At 40.7% G+C, this 26,253-nt stretch overlaps 2 long non-coding RNA genes and 1 pseudogene across 5 annotated transcripts in view; all 3 read left to right on the forward strand.

Moving 5' to 3' along the window:
* LOC144300446 (uncharacterized) overlaps positions 1-7,767 on the forward strand; it is a 44,078-nt gene extending 36,311 nt beyond the window's left edge. For both annotated transcript variants that reach the window (XR_013367072.1, XR_013367073.1), the window contains one exon: positions 146-7,767. This is a non-coding gene — a long non-coding RNA (uncharacterized LOC144300446). The remainder of the gene's footprint in view (positions 1-145) is intronic.
* The window catches only part of LOC144300444 (small ribosomal subunit protein uS13-like), a 119,248-nt pseudogene extending 94,410 nt beyond the window's left edge, over positions 1-24,838 (forward strand). Inside the window, exon 3 of the transcript XR_013367069.1 lies at positions 24,301-24,838. The product of XR_013367069.1 is annotated as a small ribosomal subunit protein uS13-like (transcript). The remainder of the gene's footprint in view (positions 1-24,300) is intronic.
* Positions 1-26,253, forward strand: part of LOC144300445 (uncharacterized) — a 215,475-nt gene that overhangs the window by 102,721 nt on the left and 86,501 nt on the right. The gene's annotated exons all lie outside the window — the stretch shown is intronic.

The following is a 26,253-nucleotide window of genomic DNA, read 5'->3' on the forward strand; positions in this document are numbered from 1 at the left end:
AGAAAATATACAGTATGTTATGGGAGAAAATCTTTGCAACTTTGAGGCAAGCAAGGATTTCTTGAGATACAGAAAGCTCAAATAATAAAGAAAAAAAGTTGATAGTTGAACTGCACCAAAAAATTTTAAATGTTTTTTTCTTCAGGAGACACCAGCATGAAAATGAAAGCAATCTGTGCACTGGGAGAAAATGTATATAGTGCAAATACCTGACAAAGGACATGTGTCCAGAATATATAGAGAATTCTTACAACTCAATAAGAAACAATAACCCAATTAAAACCATGGGCAAATGATTTGAACTGATACTTTACCAAAGAAGATATATGGATGGCTGATAAACAAATGAAGAGACACTTAACACTATTAGTCATAGAGAAATGCAAATTTAAACCACAAGGAGATACCACTACCCACCTACTACTATAGCTAAAATTAAAAAGGCTGAAAATATCAAGTGTTACCAAGGATGTAAGAGCAACTAGAATGCTCATACGTTACTGGTGAGAATGTAAAATGGTACAATAACTTTGGAAAACGGTTTGGCAGTTTCTTACAAAGTTAAGTATATACTTACCATATGACCCAGCAATTGTAGGGTTTTACACAAGAGAAATGTGAACATATCCATGCAAAGTTTTATAGATTTTATTTTATTTTAAAGATTTTGTATTTATTTATTCACGACAGACACAGAGAAAGAGAGAGGCAGAGACACAGGAAGAGGGAGCAGCAGGCTCCATGCAGGGAGCCTGACGTGGGACTCGATCCCGGGTCTCCAGGATCATACCCCGGGCTGAAGGCGGCACTGAACCACTGTGCCACCGGGGCTGCCCACCATGCAAAGTTTTATACAGAAACATTCTAGAATGTTTATTCAGCTTATAAGAGTCTCGACTTGGAAACAAATCAAATGGCCATAAACTGATGAATTAATAAATAAGTTGTGGTACATCCTTAAAATAGAATATACCAAGAAATAAAAATGAACCACTGATACATGCAATAATATGGATAAATCTCAAAAAAAAATATGCTGAATGAGAGATATCAGACACAAAGAGTATATACTATAACAATTCCATCTATATGAAATTCTAGGAAAGGCAAATATAATCTACAGTGATCTGCATGATCTATCTTTCTTCTCTACTGGATCTTTCCCATTAGAATAAAACATGTTGTTCTTTCTCCCACACCCAACCCAACATTAAAGAGCACATCAGCTGTTGCCTGGAGCTAGGGTTGGGGAGATAAATTTACTGCGAAGAAAGGGGCAAAAGGAAACTTTTGACCTGATAGAAATGTTCTATGTCTTCATTGTGGTAGTAGTTACATGTATATAAGTTTGTCAAACCCATCAAAAGGCACACTTAAAATGAGTGTTTTGAATTGTATGTAAACTATAGCTCTGTATGTGTGTGCGTGTGCGCGCTTATTAAGTTAAATGTTAGCAAATGGTAGAAACAAAGTAAGGAAGAAGGATAAGGAATGCATGGGAATGTGGTTTGATGTCATTTTTAAGTAGGTAGAAGCAGGAAGACCAATTAGGAGGTTATTGCAATAATCTAGGAGAGAGATGATGATGATTTAGTTAGACCGTAATGGCAGCAGTAGAGATAGTGAAAAGTGACCAAATTTGGGTAGATGTTGAAGACAGAGACATAGGAGTCACTCATGAATTGTATTTGGGGTGTGAGTAGAAGAGAGGAGTCAGGCACTAGTCCAAGATATTAAGCCTGAGCAACTGTGAGGATAACATTGAAATGGGGCAAACCTTATGGGGGAGTTTTTAGGGAAAGACCAGGAATTCAATTAGGACATGTTAAATTTGAGATATATGTTAGACATCCAAGTAGAGATATTGAGTAGGCAGATATGAATCTAGAGTTCAGAGGAAAATTCTAGACTGAACATACAAGTTTAGAAGTCATTGCCATACATGTGGTTTTTAAAACACCAGACTGGATGAATTCACCAAGACAGTAGAGAGAAAAGAAAAGAGTTCCAAGGACTGAGCGTGTAGCACTTCAATGTCCAGAAGCCAAGGAGAGGAAGAGAAATCAGCATAGAGAGAGTAGGACAGAACAATGAGCAAGGAGGAAAACCAGAGTGTGCATTTTTTTTCCTTAGAAGACTGTTGGGGAGGAGGTGTTTTTATTTTTTTTAAGTTTTTTATTTATTCATTTGAGAGAACACGAGCAGGGGGAGGGAGAGGGTTAGAGTTTGAAAAGGGAAAAGCAGACTCTCTGCTGAGCGGGATGCCCAACTTGGGGCTCAATCCCAGGACCCGGGGATCATGACCTGAACCAAAGGCAGATACTTAACTGACTGAGCCACCCAGGCACCCCTGGGAAAAGTGTTTTTAAAAAAGGGAGTGAATACTTGTGCTAAATCCTGCTGACAGATCAAGTAAATTGAGGACTGAGCTGACCATTGGATTTGGCAATGTGATGGTCAGCAGTAACTTTAACAAGTTTGGTGGAGTAAGGGGGGGAAAGCCTCATTGGAGAGAATTAAACCAAGTGTGTGAGGGAAGTAATTGGAGACAGCAGTGTAGAAAAAAATTTTAAAGGACTCTTGTTATAATGAGGGGAGTGAAATGGCCCAGGAACCAAAGGGAAAAGGAGGGATAAGAGAGGATTTGGGAGACAAAAAAGAAATAACAGGATTGATGCTGATGAGCATGACCCAAGAGAGAGAAGAATTGGTGATGCGGGAAAGGGGAGGGGTAACTACCAGTACAATGTCTTTGAGTTGGCAAGAGGCGATGGGAGTGTAGCGGACAGGCCATAATTTGAGAAACATAAAACAGGAAAGGACCCTCAATCAGACTTCCAATGACACATAGGTTGTGATTCTCTGGGTGCTCCCAGTGTAGCTCTGGCTCGATATCTTCCAGATGTGGACCATAAAGGAAAAACCTTCCCTTGCTCAACTGAATGTCTGGCCTCTCACCCCACTATGACCCTGGCTCTCCATGCCACAAATCCTATTGCCAAGTTTCTGAATGTTGCAAACACCCTTCTCCAATTTATGGGATGTGACTTTTCCTTAAAAGTCGCAAATACACTTCTTTTTCTCCTAATTCTGACATTTTCATATTTGATGGATGTTGAATTATTCTCCCAAATAGTTTCTGGCAGTATAAAACCAAGTGAGCTTATTTTAGCTCTCCGTTGTTTTTCCTGTGGCATTTTCTCTTATGCCAACCCAGCTAAGGAATGAGGCATGGTGGTGAGTGGCTGCTGCGGAGCTAGCAGACTGTGTTCCTAATCCAGGAGGTAGGTCAGGGAGCAGTCCTGTGGAGTCCACAAGAACCACAAAGTTAAAAAAAATACTTTGTAAACAAAGCCACTAAAAAAACAAGGGTTACATAAAGGCTCTGACCAGCCAGTTATATCATCTGAGATGGAGTACAAGAATTTTTAGCAAAAAAGCCCAAGGTATATGTTGTAGGATGCAGCCTTAATACCCTTGCCTAATCAGTTCAACCACTGTAGTAGTTATGCCTTGACTGCCAGGAGCATAAATATTTTGAGAGTCTTTGCCATTTTTATTATTTTAAGAGTGGGTTTCTAGTTTCCATGTGATAGAATTGAAGTACATGCTGCTATAATTACCTTCATATCTCTGGTTACTCTGCAGGGAAAAATATGGTTATGTGAATTCATTCAGAAACTTTAACAACAGCCTTCTATGTGTTAGGCATTGCGCTGGCCAGTAGGGATTTTAAAATGATGAAGGCGTGCTTTCTGCTTCTAGGGATCTCACTGTCTAGTTGGGTAGACAAATGAGAAGTAAGTATGTGGTAAATGCAATGAAAGTGATCAGTAGGGTAGTAGACCTATCCATAGCCCACATGGAGGGTCTGTGCAGGCTGAGAGGCTGCTAGAAGTTTCATAGATGATGGAAACACCAGAAACCAAAGAGATGACAAGGAGATGAATGGGAAACCAAAGATGTTCAACATTTCTGAACCATAGAGTAGGAAATTGGAATGAGTTGAGACTTACAGCTGGAGAGGTAGGCAAAGGTAAATAGGGGCCAGCCTTGAATGCCACATGAAGGCATCAAGTAAGTGGTGAACATCTACTGGAAGCTTTAGCAGGAGAGTGGCGTGATCAAATCTTTCTTTCTTAAGTAAGTAAGTAAGTAAGTAAGTAGGCTCTACACCCAATATGGAGCTAGCCAGGTGCCCCTCAAATCTTTATCTTAAATTTCTGGTGAAGGAATTTTAGGAGAAAGTGTAAGTTGGATTGTCCAAGAGGCAGACCCTGAACCAAGGACTTGAGTTCAAGTAATTTTTTTTTAAGGAAATGATCCCACAAGAAACTAGTAAGGAAATAGAAGAAACAGGATAAGGAGAGGCAAGAAGCCAAGCAGAAGAGCCGTTTCAAGTTAAGTCTCAGACAGCCTGATCCTGTGAGGAGCTCTGGAATATAAATTACACTACAGTTTGCCCCACCTTAAGGCAATGAGCTGGTTTTTGTGCACCCACGCCAGTCAGTTGTCCTCTACTGTCCACCCTGGGGGAAATGAAGATTCTTGGGTAGTTCCTGTTTTCCCTATCAGCTAGCAGTTTCATTGCCAAAGGACAGTCCTCTTCCACTTACAGGTACTGGCAAAGCATGCAGAAGCTGGGGGATGTAAAAAACTGAGCTGCTGAAAGAGATGGAAGCAATTTGAACGAAGCACCCAGAGTATCCACAGGGGAACTAAATTGGAATAATTTGTTTGTTTTAGAAATAATTTTTTTAACAAGTAATTTGTTCAATAGGTAGCTATAACTCCTACCCCATTCCTTAATCTTACCCCATCTCTGACTGTCATTTCACTTCTAAATGAGTTGATGGTATCATCAGCATCCTTGGGCTAACTGAAGGGATAAAGGACAAAGTGATAATTGGGGATGAAGTAAGGGTAATGAGAGCACACATTAACAACGGGTAATGAAAAACAATTCTTTTTTTTTTTTAAGATTTTGTTTATTTATTTGAGAGAGAGAGAGAGAGAGAGAGGAAGAGAGAGCAGCAGAACCCTGAAATCCTGACCTGAACTGAAGGCAGATGCTTAACCGACTGAGCCACTCAGATGCCCCGAAAAACAATGATTCTTTTAAAACATCTCCAACTTGCTTTTCCAAGTAAAAGAATATATAGAAAAATGACATTTATGTGGCTTGAGATGGGACACTAATTAAGAAGGTGCTTCCATATGAGGGTGAGGAATGAAAAGGGGCAAGAATTCCTCTTGGGCTCATCAGACCCATCCCTTGGGAAGGGCAGCCAGGTGGGCTCTCCCCCTGGAACATTATGCCTTTTATTTTACACATAATGGCTGTGTCTCCAGATTAGGGGTGCTTGGGACTGGCTGACTTCCCACAGTTAATAATTACATATTGTTAGAGCTTCTGCTCATTAAATCTTGAATCGTCTAGACACTATCTAAAGAAACAAGGCCCTTTAAACACTGTCGACTATGTTGATTTAGCTGTGACTCATTAAGCATTTAGCCTTACATTGGTCCCAAATCATAATCTGAGATAAATATTAAGAGCAAATCTAGATCACTGGCTCTCAAAAGGGGTGAGGGAGTACAATTTTGCCCCTCAGGGAGCATTTGGAAATATTTGGAGATCCTCTGGGTTGTGCCCAGCAGGGGATTGTTCAGATATTGCTGTTAAGTATCTAGTGGGTAGAGGCAAGATATGTTGGTAAGCATTGCACAATGCACATGACAGTCTCCCTCAACAAATAATTATCCGGCCTCAAACGTAAAACATAACAAGGTTATAAAACCCTGATTTAGATAGGTTTGTTGCAGTTGGGAAACAATGCAACAAGAATAAAAACCAAAGAAGGAGAGAATATTGGAGAATGTCAAACTTGGAGTCAAGTAATGGTATCTTTGCTCCTCTAACCTCTCTGTTTGGCACCTCATCCTGTGTAACCTGTGCCGTTCGTCCATCAGAGTCATCTCAGAAGCCCATCTCCTCAAACATATCCCTTCCCTCCTTTGTATCCCTTTTGCTCTGTGGTGTATCTGTTAGGACATCGCCTTATTTTGCCTTATTTTAGTTTCTCCTTTGGAACTTGTCTCATTTCCCTCTCCATGATAGGAAGTCACACAGGGTCTCCAAGTTTGACATCCCCAATATTCCCTCCTTTTTTGTTGTTGTTTTTGTTGTTGTTGCTTGTTTGAATCAAGTCAAAATGGATTAAATTTAATGACTTGCTCAGTTTATATCTAGCAATGGGATGAGTCAGAGTAGACAATGATGTTTACTCTTCGTCTTCTGGTCTGTCGTTTTCAGTCTTCTCCCTGGAGTGTTTCAGTGAACTCAGGGGAATTAGATGATCCTTATCCATTTCCCTTTTGTTCTACCGCCAGTTCCCTAATAAGAAGTGGCCCCGACTGTGAAATTCTTTGGAAAACAAGTCCAGAACTCTAGTGAGTAGATGGCCAGTTAGGCATAAATACTGAAAGAGAGAATACTCCAAGCCTTATAATATTTAGATGGATGTTTTAAGATGGTGTGGTAGGCAGAATTATGGCCTTCTAATGATGTCTGTGTCTAATTCCTGGAACATGTAAATATGTTATATTACATGGCAAAGAGGAGTGAAGTAGCACATGGATTTAAGATTGCTAATCAGCTGACTTTGCAGTGGTTGATAAGCTTGGATTATGGGGGGAGGGAGTAGTATAATCACAGGGTCCCTTAAATGTGAAAGGGGGAAACAGAAGAGTCAGTATCTGATGTGAGACCCGCCATTGCTAACTTTGAAGATGGAAGAAGGGACCATGCATCAAAAGCAAAGAGAGGGGACACCTGGGTGGCTCAGCAGTTGAACATCTGCCTCTGGCTCAGGGCGTGATCCCGGATTCCCAGGATCGGGTCCCACATCAGGCCCCTTGCATGGAGCCTTCTTCTCCTCCCTCTGCCTGTGTCTCCGCCTCTCTTTCTGTGTCTCTCATGAATAAAGAAATATAAAATCTTAAAAACAAAAAAACAAAGAGAGTAAGCCACTAAAAGCTGCAAAAGGAAATCTGTACCTCCCTAGAACATCTAAATGAAATCCATTCCTGCCAATTTTTTTTTATTTTGGCCCATTGAAACCCATTTCAGAATTCTGACCTCCAAAACCATAAAATAATAACATGTTGTTTTAGGCCACCCAATGTATGGTAATTTGTTACAGCAGCAATAGGAGACTAATACAGCTGGACACTTAAGTTTGTTGTCTCTACAAATTGAGTGACAATTTTACAGCAATTTATTTTTTAAAAAATTGCATCTTACCATATAATTTTCTAAAGTTTCTTCCCAATCACAAAATGTTCCTGACACAGGAGGGGAAGAAAATTAGAAAAATTTAAACTGACACAATTAAAGACAAGCCTGAATCTTGTCAAGACTTTAATGACTTAAGAAACATGCTGGCAAGATGGCCTCATTTTCCAGGCTTTGTTTCTTGAGACTCCCAGATACCTCACATTCAGAAAAAGGGTAGGAATAAAAAAGATCGAGAGCTAAAAAAGAAAAATCAACTTTAAAATACTGTGCTTCTGGAGTACCTGGGTGGCTCAGTGGTTGAGCATCTGCCTTTGGCTTGGGTCATGATCCTCGTCTTGAGCCCCTTGTCGGGCTCCCTGCTCACTGGGGAGCCTGCTTCTCCCTCATGTTTGCTGCTCCCCCTACTTGTGCGCACTCTCTCTCTCTGTCAAATAAATAAATAAAACTTTTTTTTAAAACTTAAAAAAATAAACAGTGAATAGATGTTTAAAGAGTATCCTTTTGAAAGGGTACTAACCTGTTATCCTGTCTCTGTTTGGCACTGGTGTTTGTGATGTGTGTGTGATAAGATTCATCTACAGGGGGCAGCCCAGGTGGCTCAGTGATTTAACACCACTTTCGGTCCAGGGCATGATCCTGGAGACCCGGGATCGAGTCCCACATCGGGCTCCCTGCATGTGGAGCAGCATGGAGCCTGCTGCTTTCTCTGCCTCTCTCTCTCTCTCTCTCTCTCTCTCTCTGTGTGTGTGTGTGTGTGTGTGTCTTTCGTGAATAAATAAATAAAATCTTGGGATCCCTGGGTGGCGCAGCGGTTTGGCGCCTGCCTTTGGCCCAGGGCGCGATCCTGGAGACCCGGGATCGAATCCCACGTCGGGCTCCCGGTGCATGGAGCCTGCTTCTCCCTCTGCCTATGTCTCTGCCTCTCTCTCTCTCTCTCTCTCTCTCTCTCTCTGTGACTATCATAAATAAATAAAAATAAAAATAAAAATAAAAAATAAATAAATAAATAAATAAATAAAATCTTTAAAAAAAGATTCATCTACAGGGATATTTAAGGTCATTTATCCCTAAACTATTAGGGTTTTGGAGTAATCTCTGACTTTTAGGAGCCTAAGAATATTAACTTACCTCCTTAGTTTTATTGTAATCACAGTCTTAGAAGTGAAGAGCTGTTTGGTTGCCATGTCAGAATCGAGTTGCATTTTAAATAGCCAGAACTTTTAAATGATTCTGAATCACTTAGTATTACAGTGTTGACATGTTATAGTATACGGAAAATATAAACAGACTAGCTTTCAAAAAAGAGATACCCCTCACTAATTCTGGTAGTGCTCTGTTATAAAACGTGTATATTTTATGATGAGTCTGGAGTGGAGAAATTAGAATTAGAATGCAGTATTTTAGGTCTAAGATCTTAGTTCCCCTTCTTAATATGTAGTCAAAATTAAAAAGACTCTAAGTTAGTAAAAAGTGTGCTGTTCAGTTTTTCTGGTGCTTGAATAGAATTGAGAAAGGTATTATATAGGAGTTTTCAAAGAAGAACCAAAAAGAACCCAATAGAACCACTGGTGGTTCCATTCCTTTTAAAGGATTGAAAATAGTATAAAAGTGAAGCTAAACTTTTAAGTTTTCAACAGAAAGGTATACATCTCAGTTCTATAAAAACAATCAACAGGGTTTGAATATAGGCATTTAACTGTAGGTGAGAATAACTGACAGAGGTTCAAGCCCTCCTCCTGCTTCTCTAAGAAAAGTCAGCTACATCAGGGAAGTGAGGGAAACCAGCAGGAATACAGATGTTCAAAGAACCCTTTTTCTCCCCCCCCCCCGCCCCCCACCTCCCTGGCAGTTCCAGGGGGTGGCTGGGGGCAGGGAGAGAAGGGAGATGGACTCTAGTTCCCTACAACCTCCCTTTCCCCAAAGTCATCTTCCAAAACAAAACAAACCTGCGAGCCCAAACTCTGTCCGATCAATGCAACTTCAGAACGAGCCGTCCAGTCCGCTTTGCTAGCTCCACCGGCGTCCCTCAGCCCTCCTGTATAGTTGGAGTCCTGACTGCTTCTCACTCAAGGACACAGTGAGGGGCAATTTGGTAGGCATGGCCCCGTGTTCTTGTGACACTTCATTTACACCTTGTAATAAAGAGTCATCTCTCTGACCTTGATAGATTTTTTTTTCCAGAAAAGTGAATTATTTATATCTTCTTATAGCCACATATGCTGCCCAGAAGTCACCCATTTATCTGACATGTTTTATTAAGGATACCAGATGTTCCTGCAGTAAGTTTTAGGTATCACACCCCCTGACAAACAGTCTAAAGGAGAACCAGACCTTCAAGTGAATGTATACAGAAACTTCGTAAGCCTCTAAGAATGGAAAATGTATTTTCTGAGACATTAGCATACGGAGGCTGAGAATTGCCCATTTTTAACTCCTCCCGTGTAAATAATAATTGATTCACATACCTTCTCTTCCCTGCCCACACCTCCCCCTCCTCCCTGCATCCACTCCCCGAATACTCCCCCCCAACTCAGGAGTTATTGAAAGCTATTAAAACTTGGAGTTTTACTGTCTATGTATCTGTTAAGTCAGGCTTTTTTGGACAATAGTTTACTTTGATTCTCCTGATGTCTACACAGGCCAAGGTAATTAGTCATTAGCAATTATGTGCTGCTAATTACCGCTAGTGCGAAGTGCCTGGGAGACGCCAACACAGGGTGTTAATAGCAATTTGTTTTGTGGGTTGGAGTGGTGGTTTGATTCCATTTCCTATTACATCCTCAGTACAGTGTATCTCAAGTGGCGTTGTAGATTGGAAGTGGCATTAAACTTTCAGCAGAAGACATTCATCCCACTTGGACATTTTCATGCTAAAACAGCCCACTTGTCAAAACTCTTAGCTATCAGGGTGACAGATGTTACATGATACACAACTAGGTAGAAAGCTGGCATCTGACATCTTTTAGCTGTGCGGGCACACACGTCAATATGCCATAAAATGCAGACACTTCCCCACAGAATCTGGATAAACACTTCTTACTGCGCCTTTGCTGTATCAATTTGGAACAGATGGGTTGCTGTTTTTCTGATGTATTATGACAAGCAGCAGCAACTACTAATCATAGCACCAAGAACTGTTGGTGTCTAATGCTGTTCTTTTTCAATGTCACCCATTAAGTGACATTCTTTGCTCCTGAACAGAGAATAAAATTTTTCATTTTTTAAAATGAGAGAAAAGGGACCCCTGGGTGGCTCAGTGGTTAAGCATCTGCCTTTGGCTCAGATCATGATCCCTAGGTCCTGGGATTGAGTACTGTATTGGGGTCCCCATGGGGAGCCTGCTTCTCCCTCTGCCTAAAAAATAAAAATACAAATAAAGAGGAAAAGGATTAATTGATAGTTCTCAGGGAGAATGTGAGAGCCTTTAAGACTAGTGTTTTCCTCTTCTTTTCTCATGCTTTCAGATCTTGGTCTGCACACCACCATGTGTACTGAATTTTGTACATTTTCCTAGGCGCCAAACTTTGAAACCAGGTACCTAGACAGCACGTTAAGGAGGCAGGGCCAGGGGATAAGGGTTGGTGTAGCCAGTGCCCATTAGGACCTGAAGCTCCCATCAGCACAATCTTTAGAGTCATTCACCCTCTCAGCACAGGGGCTATGGTTGGTCCCCTGGTTCCATCTACGTGCTGCCACTGAAGGACCCGCAGATTTGTTTTAACCTGGTTTTATGTCTCTTTTTTTCCCAAGATTTTATTCATTTATTCACGAGAGACTAAGAGAGAGAAGCAGAGACATAGGCGGAAGGAGAAGCAGGCTCCTCATGGGAAGCCTAATGCAGGACTCGATCCCAGGACCTAGGGATCATGATCTGAGCCAAAGGCAGATGCTCAACCACTGAGCCACCCAGGCATCCCAACCTGGTTTTATTTCTATACAAGAACACCAGGCGGTACACAGACTGAGATCTCCTGTGTGACCCCCACAGCCCAACCTCATGTGGCGGTCCTGCGTCATACATGCCATCTAGGCGTCCCTGGCACCTCAAACCAAGCATATCAAATCACCAGAGTCTCTTCATCTGATTGGGTAGCAGAGGGTGGTTTGGGGAAACAGGGTGCCAGAAAAAGGAATCAAAGTTAGCCTAGAATGTCCCCGAACTCCCCAAAGCAGCCTTGCCTCTCCTTGGTACAGACTCCACTTTCACGGCATGGGGGCTGCCCTCACTCCCCATCTGACTGCCGTGCTTCATGGGGCTGCACAGGTTTGTTTGCTTTTGAAAGAGAGTGTAACATGACTTCGTTTCTTTAGTGACAGCTACACTGCCTACAAGCTGGCTGATGTCTATGGAATTCAGAGTGTGAAGCGGGCCTCTGTGGGTCTGAAGGGGAGAAGAAAAACCACAGAGTGATTTATTGCCTCGAAAGCCCTATTCACAGATAATGGAGAGGAAGAAGCCTGTTCCAGATCCAGGAGGGGTGGCCTCTTGTCTCGCATCTAGGTAGTGGGAAGCAAAGGCAGTTTAGCCAGTAATTCCACGACATTAAGATTCCTTACTTATATCTAAAATGCAAAAATTCCACCTGGAATTCAGAAATCGTGTCCTGATAAAAGATGCAAAATTAAGTACGGTAGTTAATGGTGTGGAATTTGGAGTCAAACATTCATGCTCCAGCTGGCTCTGACAGTTGCTTGCTGTATGACCTTGGAAAAATTACTTAAATTTGGTTTCCTCATCTATAAACTGAGGATAACAGAATCCCATTTTACAGGGGCATTGTAAGAATCAAATGAAACGTTGTATGTGAAATGCTCTGTGTCTGACACAGAAGAAATGCTGCACAAACCAACATATAATTATTGTTTAGATTAATAAAGCAGGGGAAGGGGAAGAAATGGTGAAGGCAGGAAAAAGTATGATTTATAGAGGCACCTGAATGGCTCAGTCGGTTGATGGGCATCGTGGACTCTTGGGTTCAGCTCTAGTCATGGTCTCAGGTAGTGGGGATCAGCCCCGTGTCCCTTGGACCACTCAGCTCAGAGGCTGCTTAGGATTCTTTCCCTCTCTCTCTCCCTCCCCATCTGCTCCTCCCCCTGCTCACTCATTCTTGCTCACTCGTGTGTGTGCACTCTCTCTCAAACAAATAAATAAATCTATTTTTTAAGTATGACTTATATATGACCATGGTTACCTATAAAGATTTTTCCCTAAAGTAATTACATTATCTTGAAGATTCAGTAAATTCGACCTATCCCAAAAGGGGACTTAGAATTCCTTTGCATTCCTATCTGTGGGATGCAATCTGACATTTACTGCCACTTTATCGATTCAAGTTTGCAGAGACTTTTATCTATTCCAATGAATTTTGCCTAGAAGCAGGCTCCACTGTCTCCAGCGAATGCCTTAGGACGGCCTCCCAGAAGTAATATCATGACAGGGATGAGTGACAAAGGAGTTATTTCTCTTCCTCATTTTTTTTTTCTTCTTCTTTTTAAGAGGTGACATAGCTATCTAGTAAAGCAGCCAGATATAAATATAAGTAATACTGGTAAATTTAAATAAATATTAAAGAACCCCATTCACAATTTCTTAAATGCAATAAAATTTAACTTTGGTTTCATCTCCATGCTTAAAGAGAACACTTCTTTTTGCTCACCATAAATCTTCACCTCTGGATATTAAAGGGTCAGCAATTTTATTCTGATAAATACCCAGTGATACCACGTAGCCCAGAAAATAGTCCTCACAGCAGCTTCCTTAAGTCAAGGAAAGGAAACATTTGATAATCAGATATTTTAGGGTCCAAGATTCAAATTTTATCCTCAGTACAAGCCTTTTCAATTTCACAAAGAAACAAAAAGCCTTCCAAAAAAAATACATAAATGTCAGAGGAAATTTAGTTAAAAATCCCTTGATTTTATTCAATTAGGTTTTGGTTTTTTTGTTTTTGTTTTTTTCTGTTCACACTTAAAAGACAAGAAGTAACCTTAATAATGCACTCTCTGTTTTAGAATACGGGGTAGCAGTTTTGTTTTTCCCAGTGTCTCCCCTGCTCTTACAGTTTTCTGATTCCTCATTCTATTTAAAAAGATGAGAGATTTTTTAAAAACAAAAACAAACCAACCAACTAAATAGTGTTTCTTAAAATGATGGGAGCGGGTCATATTTTATTTTCTAATGAAACCTCTTTCTGCCTCACTGCAGGCAGCCCTCTACTTTTATATACATTTCTGTAAATGTGTTTGAAGATTAGATATGTGAATATGAAAAATCAGATTTACGTGTTGTAATAGGCTGACTGGTGGCCCCCAAAGACACCCACATCCTAATCCCCAGGACCTACAAATGTGTTACTTTACGTGACATCAAGTATTTTGCAGCTTAAAATCACATATGATTAAATTAAGGCATTTGAGCTACAGAGATTATACTGGATCATTCAGGTGGGCCCAATGTAACAAAGGTCCTTATGAGAAGGAGGCAGGATCTCAGAGAGGAGAGGAGACGCTATATTGCTGCTGACTTTCAAAATGGAGCGAGGGGCCCCTAGAAGCTGGGAAAAGCAAGGCTCTCCCCCAGAGCCTCTAGAAGAAATGCAGTCCAGCAGACTCCTTTTGGGCTTCTGACCTGCCGAAGTGTAAGCTAATCTATTTGTCATATTTCAACCATTACACATGTGGTAATATGTTATGGTAGCAATAGAAAATTAATATATATGCTATATGAGGATTTGGGATCGCAGAGGAATAAAATACATTATAAAATCTCTTAGAGTTCCCACTGTTGCTGCTGCTTTCAAGTACTGAAAGATTCTGAACAGGTTAGACTCTTCCCAGGTCCCAGGATGGGAGATGGCAGGGTAAAAGAAACCAGTCAGGCTGTCTCCTGTCATCCCAGGGCTTTAGGAAGTTAAGCTAGGTATTGCCAAATCTGCCTCCAGTTCTCTCTCCTCTCTGCCCACTTGTGCCCACTCATGCCCACTGCTTCTCACTCTGCCACATTTAGATCACGAGCAGTTGTGATCACTAACCAGCCTCATACTGATGGCCGGGGATATGGGCATGAAAGGAGTCTCTCTTCCTCTGACGCCCAGCCAAGTGGTGCTCTGGTCCACCAGAGAATGCATACACAATGTATGCAACTACCAGCTGAGCTACCCCTGGCGGATTTTCAAGCAAACCTGCCTTTGCTCCATGCCTACCCTTGAGAATAAGGAGGGAGGGTAAGGCAGGACAAGGGGATGATACCTACCCTGGATGTTTTCCTTGTGTAAGCCAGCAAGCTTGAGGGCCCTCGGCGTGCTTTAGAGGCTTGGCGATGGGGCTGGCAAGCAGAATGTAGCACAGGTTGGGGGCACAGGCAGGACCTATCAAAGGTTTTAAACAAAGATGCATACTTGTTTCCACATTCACCCCAAATTTCTGCTCAAGGAGTAATAGAAAATGATCCAAAAGAACCAATTCAGAAAGTCTAGGGAATAAAGGCATAATTCATTTGATGTGGTTTGGAGACACTCCGGTCTGCCTCATAGCTGAAACTTAATCGCAAATATGGCCCTCGTCACTTTAAATATAGAGATTAAATTTTATAGTATTTTGTAAAGATCAGGATGCCTGGGTGGCTCAGTGGTTGAGCTGTGCTTTTGGCTCAGGTCATGATCCTGGGGTTCAGGGATTGAGTCCCGCATCAGGCTCCCTGAGAGGAGCCTACTTCTCCAGCTCTGCCTATGTCTCTGCCTCTCTCTGTGTATCTCTCATGAATAAATAAAAAAATATTTAATAATAATAATAATATTTTATAAAGATGGGGCATTAGTGTAGATAGGTCACATTCAAACTGGAATCAAATCCTTTTCCCCTCCTAAATTTAATGATCTAGTAAGTTAGTCTCACAATCAAACTTATTCTATTGGCCTGAAATCTTTGTGTTAATGGACTGCTGACTTTAGTACTAATGAATTAACTCTTTATACTATGCAAAGTGGTTTTATTACCTATTTTAGACTCTTTAGATTGCATTTTTAAGGGCTCAGATTTTTTTTTTTTTTCAATTGGACAAGGAGAGGATTCCATATATTGAGACAAAACTTGGTTTCACGAAAGACAGAAGAAGATAATAGAAAGAGCCCTGATTTTATCATCAGGAGACCTCAATTCTCTTTGCTCTGCAGCTTCTTAGACACCGGCCAAACCATTTAACCTCTCTGAGGCTCTGTCCCTATTCATAAACTAAAATAATCATAGTGCCTATCTCTTGGGGTTGTTCTGAGGAGTAAATGAAATACACTGTGTGAAATGTCTAGCATAATGCCTAGTACATGGGATGTACTCAATAAATATTAGTAATTCTTGATATTTTATTTTTATCACCATTATCTTTTTTTCCTCTCTCTGACTGAGCTGTTTGGAAGCCAAATGAGGTCACTGCTTCCAAACATTTATTGAGTTTTTGCTATGTGCCAAGTATTACAATAGATGCAGAACACAGATGTGAGTGCCTTCAAGGAACTTGCACAGAAAAGGCACAATTTGATACCTATTAGGTACCACAGGAAAATCAACAGAAATAGAAGACAAGTTTATAGACAAGTCAACAACCTAGTTAACAATAGTTAAGCACATGAAACAGCTAGCCAACTCAATGTGTATAATTGTCATCATCTGTGTGGAAAGTCAGCCGAGGGAGGGATCAATGGGTAAAGATGTGTTGTTCACCCTTGGTGATGGCAAGAGATAGAGTGTAATGATCAATATTTATGGCTGAAGATGAGACACTGAGAGAATCATTTGCTATGATTCTACCCTTCTAGAAAGCACCAAGCAAGTGAACGTCAAAAGCTTACTTAACCCTGCTTTGTGCCCATTCTTCCAAATTCTATTTTTCACTGACAAGCTTCTTTTTTTTTTTTTTTTTTTTTAAGATTTTATTTTGAAGTAATCTCTACACCCAGTGTAGGGCTCAAATTTATAACCCCAAGGTCAAGAGTCCCATGCTCTACCCATTGAGCCAGCCAGATGGCCCTAGACTTTTCTTATAAAAGTAACTCGTGCTCATTGTAGAAAACTGAAAAACATAAAAACAAAATAAAAATCATATATAATTCAATACTACAGAAATAAGCACTAGGAATAATTTGTCTTTTTTTCAGGGAATTTCTAGAAAAGTTAAACTTTTACCTATGAACCTGAGATGTCTGCCAAAGTTACCCTTCACTCTGAGCTTATAGAGTAGGTTGGCTCAAGGCCCCTCCCTCATCTCCCTGGAGTTGCAGTTCCTGCTCTAAGATTGTTTCAAGTTCCCCCAGGGGTTACAGTCTCTTAAACTGGCTCCCAGTTCTGATTCTACCGAATTTAATCTTAAATCCACCTTCTCAAGCTGTTCTTTTCTTTCTTTATTCCCCACCAATCTAAAGGTGGGACTCTACCCCTATAGTTCGATTTTTCTTGAAACTGTCACACAAGACATTCCTATATTTAGCAGATTTTACCAAATGAGAAAATGGAAAAAGTTTATATTGAATATATGAGACTTACAGTTGAATATTAATATCCCTTTCCTAAAATCTTTTAATCCACCAAGGAGTATTTTTTACCATCTCTCTCTGTAGGATCCAGCCTCTATCTTCAATGTTATTTAAAATTGTTTTGTCAAATGATACCAAGAGTGCATTGGGATTTTGATTGGAGTTGATTGGAGTTGTATATTAATTTATGGATGATTGATACATTTAAAGTAGTGGACATCTCATATCCTTCTACTTAGCCCTTTTTAGTCCCTCTGTTTCAGTTGTAAACTGGATTTTTTTTTTAATTAACTGATGGCCATGTGTATGTACTTTAATTAATCACTTTATCAGGTATTGTATTAGCCTTAATAGTTTTGTTTTGTTTTTAGTTTTAATAGTTTTTTTTATTTAAATCTTTGAGGCACCACAGGTAGAAGGTAATATAATTTATAAACAGTGTGTGTGTGTTTTGCTAACTTATTTTCAATTTTTATACCTCTTTCTCTTGCACTTGAGCATTGCATTAGGAATTTCAAATTAACATGAATAATAGCAATGATAGTGGGCATCGTGGTCTTGCATCCAAAAATTTTAAAGGCTACTGTATAGTAGCAGTCTCCAGGTTCTCACCCTGCTTCTACCCCCAGGCTTCCTTCTAAGACATGCCTCCCTCCACCCTCTAACCAGAAATACAAAACTTAAGTTGCACTGTCCAGCCACTTCCTCAGCAATTCTGATCACCTTTCACCTCTTTGCAGTATTTGATGATTGAGGACTCTTTCTTCAAATTCTCTCCTTCCTGGGTTTCCATGACACCACATCATCTTGGTTTTATTCTTTTCTCTCTTTTTTCACATACTCATCTGTTCTTTCCCCTTCTCTTCCTTCTTTTTTTTTCTTCTCTTCCTTCTGTCTTTCTTTCTCCTGCAACAGCATTTGTTTTCTTCTTTCTCCTCCTCTCTAACCTCTTTACCTTAGGGAACAGTTCTTTCTCATGCACCAACAGCTCCAGCTCTTGACCTCTCACCTGAATGTGAATCCTGCCTGCCCATAACTGACTATTGTCTGAATGCCTCTACTAAGAGATTCTGCAGGATATGCTGATTTGTGTCCAAAATTAAACTTCTGATTGTTCCTCAAGTCCACTCCATCTTCTAGTTTCCCATTTCCCACACAAACACCAAAAAGATTGTATCTTAAAATTACTTTAGACTTATTTTACCTACATTTATACTCATTCCTAACTCCAGACCTTGGAGCTTGCTGCTTTCTCTACCTAGAATACTTTACTCCCTTCTATTTGCCAAATTTTATTCATCCTAAAAGGTTTAGTTTCCACCTACTTGTCTCAAGTGGCTGGCTGTGACTACTCGTCCACATCGATGTCCTCCTTTCCGCATTTCCCTAGCACTGGCCAGTTCCACTTGTGGTGGCCATGGACACCCCTAGGAAGTGATGGGCCTGAATTCAAAGCCAGGTCTGTCTGATTCTAGGGTCAGTGCTCCTAACTACTAGGTCTTGTCCACTGATGTGTTTTAATAGCTGACTGAAACAATCTCCTAATAAATAGAAATAAATTTCAGATAAAACACTAGCCCTTCACTAAAAATTTAATATAGTAGAGGAAATGCATATGATGTATTATTTGTTCTTGGTATTATTTTAATTGTTTTTGCAAGATGATGATACCATTGAATGATACCACCATTGAGAGGTGGAGTTACTAGTGATATTTATGGAAGCCTGTTCTGGACAGTCCTCATTCTTTGCTCATGTACTTCCCTCCATGGATCAGCCTTCGCTGGTTCCTCTTTGCCTAGCTAATTCCTACTCCTCCTTAAGTAGCAGCCAATACTTCACTTTTAAAGAAAGCCTTTTATGTCCCTCTTGACCCTCCCCCACATCACAACTGATTGATCTAGAAGAGAGTTTCTCAATCTCAGCACTATTTACATTTTGTACTGGATAGTTCTTTGTTGTGGGAGGAGGGGCTGTCCTATATGTTGTAGGATGTTTAGCAGCATTCCTTGTGTCCAGCCACTAGATACCAATAGCACCCTCTCCACCCCCACCAGTCATAACAATAGAAAATATCTCCAGACATTGCCAAATATCCCTTGAGGGGCAAAACTGCCTACAGTTGAGAATCACCAGTCTAAGATGGGCATGTGACCCAAAGTGGGTTGATTTGAGTTCTTCCCTGAGGATTTTTAGATTGTAATTGAAAAAGAGGATCCAGTCCTCTCTGAGTCAGGTCCTAGGTTGATGTGAGGCTTCGAGTTGATGGAGGCCTTTCTTCTTGACCTCTCACCTGAATGTGAATGTGGAGAGATCTGGTTTGTGGTAGGGATAATAAAGCCTATGTGTGGAAAAAATATACAAGACTCCTGGGGATATTCTAGTGCTTGATTCCAGTTGGTACCGAGTTCTTGCTATAGCTCTGTCCTCAGAGCATCATTATTCCAACCTTCTTTCCCTAAGCCAGTAAATATTAATACTTTTGTCTAATCAATTTTTGAATTGGGTTCATAACCCTTATAACTATAGGATTATAATACTCCTCTTTTGTGCTCCCTCAACAGTGTGCACTATATTTACTTACCTGTTTCTATGACTAGACTATAATCTCCTTGGGGACATGAATTTCTCATTCACTGTTAAGTCCCAGCACCCAATAGGCAACTTGGCACATGGTAGATAAGCAATAAATATTTGTGGAATAAATTTAATTAATAAATAAATGGGTGAATGAATGAAGCAGGATATGTTATTCTCCGGTCTCTCTTACTTCACTGCTTCCCATCCTTTATACCTCCAGAGGAGCTAAGCATGGGCCCCTTGCATACTTCTTTTTTTCTGAACACTGTTCAGGAACCACAGTGTTCAAAAAATCACAAGGACTAGTTACCATGGCCTCAAGGGCAATGCATGACTAGATGAATTCCTCTGGCAGTAAGGAAATAAGATGGAGCCAAATCCACCAGAGAAGAATCTGTGATGCAAGAGGCAGCACATGACAAGAGACAATCCTCTGGCAGTATGGCCTGAGATCTGTCTGAGCCAGCCAGGAAGGAATCCCAGTCATTATCAGAATCTAATGTAACTGTAAAATATGACCTAATTAAGAGGTGTGTCAGCAACGGATTGAGAGTGTTCCCTCATACTTCTTTTAGAGCAATAAACAGAAATAGCAACTACATTCTAATGTAAGGGTAAAAATAGTAACCACCTTTTAAAATTATTACAAATTAATTGATGCACTCTCACTGAGGACTCTCCCTGGAAAGTAGCATGCACCAAATAAGTGGCCGCTATTGGTATTATTGATTGGATTTTGATTCCCAAAGTAGGTTTTCTCATTTTGGAAATCTTTTTTCTTGGGACGCCTGGTTGGCTCAGTGGTTGAGTTGTCTGCCTTTGGCATGATTCTGGGGTGTTGGTATAAGTTCCACATCGGGCTCCCCGCAGGGAGCCTGCTTCTCAGTGTGTGTGTGTCTCTCATGAAGAAATAAATAAAATCTTAAACAAAAAAAAGGAAATATTTTTTTCTTTTTCACAGGTGAAAGTCTCTCCACAGAAAGTCTTGGGAGGGAAATGATTTTTTTTCTCCTAAATCTTCAATTAATTTACACTTTTTTTTCAAAAGCATTTTATAAAATCCTCATACTTTCAATTATTATAGTCTAATGAGTGAAAGGCATTTTTCAAATGTCTTACTGTAAATAAATCTTATGTTAATAGCCAGAAATAAAGGATCCCTGAAAAATAAGTTTCTCCAAAAAATTTTTATTCTATACCTGTGTCAGGCAAATTTATTGCCCTCGTGCAGCACACAGATGAGCAGCTGGAAAGGCATTGAAAATTTCTGCAGATATAATGGTAATAGTGAGAGGGAGCACAAACTGTCTCCTAAGGGTCCAGAGGGTTGGTTCACAAAGCCTTTTTTGAGAATGGGTTATTTACACTAAAAGCTAAAGAATAGGGTAACTATGTTGAGCATTGGGTTGGGAGGGTCTGGAGAATTGTGAGAGATGACAGAGAAAGAACAGAGCAGTAGGGGCCTGAACATTAAGCTAAGATATTCCAGGCAAAGTCCCAAGGTAAGAAGGAGTGGGACATTTCCATGTCTGGAATGGAAAGCTTGAGGGACAGAATGACATGCGATGAACCTTTACAACATAGCAGAAGGAAGATCACACACAACCTTGTGGCTCTTAAGGACTCAAGCTTTTATCCTAAGACCAATGGGAATTCACTGAAGAGTGTAAGGGGAGAAGAGACATAATCACATGTGCTTTAGTGGCAGGGTAAAAGATTGTCACAGAATACAAATGAAAGATGATGATGATACCTTGGACTTAGCAGCATTCTGTGGTGGTGACAGTGACAACTTAGGTAAGTAAATGGATTGAAGAAGTGTGTAGGAGATAGATGGGAAAGTCCTGATGGTTAATAAATCAGAAGAGGGAGCATGGTAAGGAAGAGGTAGGTAAAGGATAAATCAATGACTTAAGCAACTGAGTGGATGGTGGTGGCCTTTACTAAAACAGAGAACACTTGAGAAAGTAAATATTTGGAAGTAGGAAGACAATGAGTTCCGTTTTAGAAAACATTGAGCTTTGCATGCCTATTATGAAAAAGCCTTTAGACGTATCCATTTGACCACTAGATAGATAGGAAGTTCTGGGAAAAGCCTTTGCCAAAAAAATGGATTTGAGAATCACCAGCATGAAGATGGAAATGGGTTGGGAAGATGGGGATGGGTTCCCACCCCAACAGCTTATGAAATCCCCTAAGGAGAGCTTTTAAAGATTTTAAAGCAAAGGAACTCAGGATAGAGTCCTTAGGAACTCCCGAATTACATGAAGAACAGAAGAGAAAGAGCCATCAGAGGAAACTGAGAAAGGGCAACCAAAGTAGGTGGGCACCAGGAGACTGTAACGTCACAAAACCAGCAAAAGAGAAGGTGTCACAAAGGGGTGATCAGTTGCCTCAAACACACTAAGGAGTTGAGACTGGATGGATTTGAGAATCACCAGCATGAAGATGGAAATGGGTTGGGAAGATGGGGATGGGTTCCCACCCCAACAGCTTATGAAATCCCCTAAGGAGAGCTTTTAAAGATTTTAAAGCAAAGGAACTCAGGATAGAGTCCTTAGGAACTCCCGAATTACATGAAGAACAGAAGAGAAAGAGCCATCAGAGGAAACTGAGAAAGGGCAACCAAAGTAGGTGGGCACCAGGAGACTGTAACGTCACAAAACCAGCAAAAGAGAAGGTGTCACAAAGGGGTGATCAGTTGCCTCAAACACACTAAGGAGTTGAGAATTAAGTCTAGATTTAAGAACATGTTAGATTTAGCAACATGGAACTCTTTATCGACCTTAATAAGAATATACTCAGACAAGCAGAGGCAATAATCTCCTAGGGAGAAGGTGAAAGGCCTCTTGAAGCCAGAGTAGTTGTTTTTGTAGCAGGCTATGATTTATCTCTAGAGTGAACCAAAACGTCACTGTGGGAGCTGTGACTACAAGAAACCTACTGACAGGGGAAATGGAAGCATGTGGACAATTTATGTAGTGGTACTGCAGGCAAATTTTATATATTTCTTTTTTTTTTAATTTTACATATTGGTTTAAATATTTTTTAAAGATTTATTTATTTATGATAGACAGAGAGAGAGAGAGAGGGAGAGAGAAGCAGGCTCCAAGCCAGGAGCCCGACTTGGGACTCGATCCCGGGTCTCCAGGATCGCGCCCTGGGCCAAAGGCAGGCGCCAAACTGCTGAGCCACCCAGGGATCCCTTAATTTTACATATTTGAGAGAGAGCATGCACATGAGCAGGAGGAGGGGCAGAGGGAGAAGCAGACTCCCAGAGAGCCCAATGTGGGGCTTGATTCCAGGACCCTGAGATCATGACCTGAGCTGAAGGCAGACATTTAACTGCCTAAGCCACCCAGGTGCCCTATGTATTTCTTTTATTGTACTATTTGTGTAATATTTTATAAAAATTTCTGTGGATATACCTTGAGGGAAAATAGTATTCCTGGAGAAAAAGAGAATGTGGACATTTGGGAGGTGAGGAATGCAGAGGACGAAATAGGTCATTAGAAATGGAGCTCTTTGGCCATGTCTGATACAAGGGATAGAGCATCAGAGCAGTGCTACATAGGAACCTGCAGTTGGGGAAAGCGTGAGTGTGTTTAATATTGATGTGAAGAAGCCGCAGAGGGCAAGAGTAGAGTCCCAGGGAGAAGAGAAGACCTGGAGAGTGCAAAGTTCCAATAAAGAGTCGGATGCTTCAAAACAGAAAGGAGGTCCAGGGAGAAGAGGAAGGCTGTTGTCATGGTAGTTTGGCGACAGGAAGTTGATAGTGATCTAGTCAAACCACCCTAGTTTCCCTGGGAGGCTACAGTGAGAATAAGAGGGGACAGCAGGTGGTTAAAGGAGGTGAAGAGAGTAGACAAGGGCTGGAATATGTTTCAAAGAGCTTTTTATTAAAGTAAGCATGGTTTGGGTCTTAGGAGCTTGTAGTCTTGTCTGTTCCTACACTTAGCAATTAAGTACCTACTCAGGAGCTTTGACATGGTTTACATTATACTCTAGAGATCAATTAAGAAAATGATATTAGTCTCAGAAAATTCATGATTGCAGTGGAATATACAAAACATTAATTACCGTTAACATATCTTTTGATTCGTTATGTATATGTGATTACATTTTGACACTTGAAGTTATATTTTTAAAACTTCACATTGGCTTGCCACAGTTGTATGTTGGGCCTCTGTAAGAATGTTCTTTTCATCAAAGTGAATTTAAGTGGATTTTGCCCCTGTCCTTTTGCAGTATTTTATTAGTTTTCTGCCATTTTCTAACCCGTGTCATAGTACATTGTTGTATATCCAATCCTTAAGTGGTTTCTACTCTCCTACCCTTCTGAATAAACTGCCCACACTAATACTGCTTTCTTCTCTTAACTCACTAATTTCCCCTTTATTTAACAGCAATAACTAATATATATTGGGTGACAAAAATGCATTTTTCATGACCTTCATAATCACTGAAAGATGAGCAAAAAAATGGGCTACTCTCCCAGTGAGGGGATGTGACCTCAGCTAGGGTAACAGAGGTGTGTCTGGCTTTAACAAAACCTGATACTTAAACCCAATTGCCTCTCCTCTAAAAAAAAAAAAAATCAACTGAAGGGGAAATTATATTATAAAATGACCTTTTCGGAGTGCCAGGGTGACTCAGTCAATTGAACGTCTGCTTCTGGCTCCAGTCATGATCCCAGAGCCTTGGGATTGAGCCCCACATCAGGCTCCCTAGTCAGCAGGGAGTCTGCTTCTCCCTTTCCTTCTGCTTTCTGCTCTGTCTCTTTATGCTCGTTCTCTCTCTCTCTGTCAAATAAAATCTTAAAAAAAATTTTTTAAACCCAAAATAAACTTTCATTATGAAGATCTTTAATAATTATTGATAACAGCTCTTCCACAGGAGGCCTGCATGCCGCCACTGGGGCCACCGCCATGTCTCTAGTGATCCCTGAGAAGTTCTAGCACATTTTGTGAGTAATCAACACCAATATGGATGGGCGGCAGAAAATGGGCTTTGCCATCACAGCAATTAAGGGCGTGGGGCGAAGATATGCTCATGTGGTGTTGAGAAAAGCAGACATCTAGCTCACCAAGAGAGCCAGAGAGCTCACTGAGGATGAAATGGAACGTGTGATCACCATTATGCAGAGTCCATGCCAGTATAAGATCCCAGGCTGGTTTTTGAACAGACAAAAGGATGTGAAGGATGGAAAGTACAGCCAGGTCCTGGCCAATGGTCTGGACAACAAACTTCGTGAAGACCTGGAGAGACTAAAGAAGATTCGAGCCCACAGGGGGCTGCACCACTTCTGGGGACTTCATGTCCAAGGCCAGCACACCAAGACCACAGAGTGCTGTGTTCGCACCATGGGTGTATCCAAGAAGAAATAAGGCTATAGGCCTTGTCTGTTAATAAATCATTTATACACCTAAAAAAAATTATAGATGACATTTATGTTCCTGGTGCTTTACTCTCAATTCTCATAGGCATTAGCTCATGTGACCATTCTACCATCTTGTGAGATAAGTACATTTATTAAGCTATTTTTTAAAAATTATTTTTACTTATTATTTATTTGACAGAGAGTGTGCACACAATCAGGGGGAGCAGCAGAGGGAAAGGGAGAAGCAGACTCCCCACTGAGCAGAAAGCCTTATATATGGCTTGATTCCAGGAATTTGGGATCATGACATGAGCCAAAGGCAGACACTTAACCAACTGAGCCACCCAGGTGCCCCAGGAAACCCAGGTTCTAACCCTGCTTCTATCTATCACTAGCTGAGTCACAATCCTTAGACAAATCACTTAAATTCCAGGCCTTGTTTTTCCACATCTATTAAAAAAAAAAAGTAGAATTTTACCATTCTTAATGTCCTCTTTATTTCTAAACTTTTACCCTTCAAGTTATTAATAATATTTCTATGTGTCATGTCAGGAATACATCGATTGCATAAATTGGATGTATTGCTGAGGACCTAAAGCTAAAATCAAAAATTGTTTCCAATTGTTCTGATAGAGCACCAGCCTTATAATTCCTATCACTTGTCCTAAAAGAAAGAAACTGGGTTAACTGACCTATTTCAAGTAATAGGATTGGAGCAATTATTAATAATACGTAGCACTTGAAGTGATAACCCAGAAAACGAACAAACATTTCTGGAGCAAGCATTCTAGCAGGACATTCTGGGGGACCCAAAGAGATAGTTTTGTCCTTAATAATAAACTCATGGACAATTGAGGAAACAAGACCAAACCCATGAAAATTTAAATTCCTGATCGAAGTATAGAGTTGGAAAGGCCCTTTTACCTCATCTAGTCACAGATTCACAGAATGGGAGATCTGGAAAAGGATCTTCCATCTTCCGATGGGCCCACCTCTTCCCCTCCCTGTACCACCCCTCATTTGTGGCTGAGAAGACCCGGGGCAGAAGGGTAAGATCACCTGTCCACAGCCAGGCAGTGAGTTAATGAAAGAGCAGGGATTAGCCATTCAAGAGCCACAGTAGGTCAGTTTAATTGGAGTGGAGAACTCAGGCCAAAGAATGGTTGCCGATTGGGTTGTGTTATGGAGGCCTTTCTGTATCATACCTGCACACTGAGAAGACCCAAAAAGGTCTTCCTGGTGGAGAAGGGTTCACTGAACAGTGTAGACATTATTGCATGGAAAAGAGCCATTAACAATTACATTAAGCACGTCTCTGTGAGCTGATGTGGAGCAATCAGCATGCACTGTTTTTTTTTTTTTAAAAAAAGCAAGGTGTACAACAGTGTGTGTGTGTGCACACGTGTGTGTAAATGCATAAAAACTCTCTGGAAAGATAAGTAAAAACATGCTTATTGTGTTTGCAGGGA

The sequence above is a fragment of the Canis aureus genome, chromosome 28 (assembly GCF_053574225.1).
Source record: "Canis aureus isolate CA01 chromosome 28, VMU_Caureus_v.1.0, whole genome shotgun sequence".
NCBI lineage: Eukaryota > Metazoa > Chordata > Mammalia > Carnivora > Canidae > Canis > Canis aureus.